Genomic DNA, 900 nt, shown 5'->3' with positions numbered 1-900 from the left:
TTTGCATGCTACTTTTTTTGAATCATGTTGCTATTTCACAATCTATAAATTTGAAATATTGTGCTTAAAATAGATTGTTTCCATGATAATTTTCTTTTAATTAAAAAGATATTTTCATAAATATTAAGGATGAGTTATAGGTACAAGTCGACTTTGCAAGCATTTAACTTCATGCTTTAGCCGAAATCTTGTTAAGTGTTTCCATGAGTTGCATGTTATATTTTAGTTGCATGTTGTTGTTCTTGGGCATGGATGATCTCCCCTCCTGTTGAGACACTATTTTAGGATGTTGATGCACTAGGTTTGCTTTAGTAAAGGTTGGATGCTTGGTTAATAAGTGGGAGTTAAGGTGGAAAGGGATTAGTTAGTGTTTCCATTTTTCCAGATTTGATGCACTAGTTTATAGGGAAGTTTTGAATGAGCATTTGTTGTGCACTTTGAAGCCCAAGCCACCAGAAGCTAGCACTAGGAGTATATAAAAGGTTTTAGGTGTTTGTTAGGTTTATAAGTCGTTTGGTTAGGTGCACGAGTGGAATCACAAAATCTGTCCAGCAGGGGACAGTTTTGTTGAACTTAGAAATAGGAAGTTTTGACCATGTCATGGGTAGGCCCTCATTAGGCCCTGTTGGGCCTTAGTTAGAGGGAGTGTCAGAGGAGTTGTTTCAGCCATAGTTCATAAGATTTGAGTTAGAACCATGTGTCACAAGTTAGTTCAAGTCAGGGCATTTTCTGCCCAGAAAAACAGGGGAACCATGGACTTTAAGCTTAGGCTCAAGGAGGTCCCAAGCTAGGCCCTTGAGCCACATCGAGTTTGGGAGATGCCTTATGGTCAGAAGAGTCTAGTGTAGAAGTTTTGGAGGTAACTTATGTTTAAGAGTGTCTAATGCACTCAAAAACCAT

This window comes from Apium graveolens, chromosome 3 (assembly GCF_009905375.1).
Source record: "Apium graveolens cultivar Ventura chromosome 3, ASM990537v1, whole genome shotgun sequence".
Taxonomy (NCBI): Eukaryota; Viridiplantae; Streptophyta; class Magnoliopsida; order Apiales; family Apiaceae; genus Apium; species Apium graveolens.
This window is presented reverse-complemented; position numbering follows the sequence as displayed.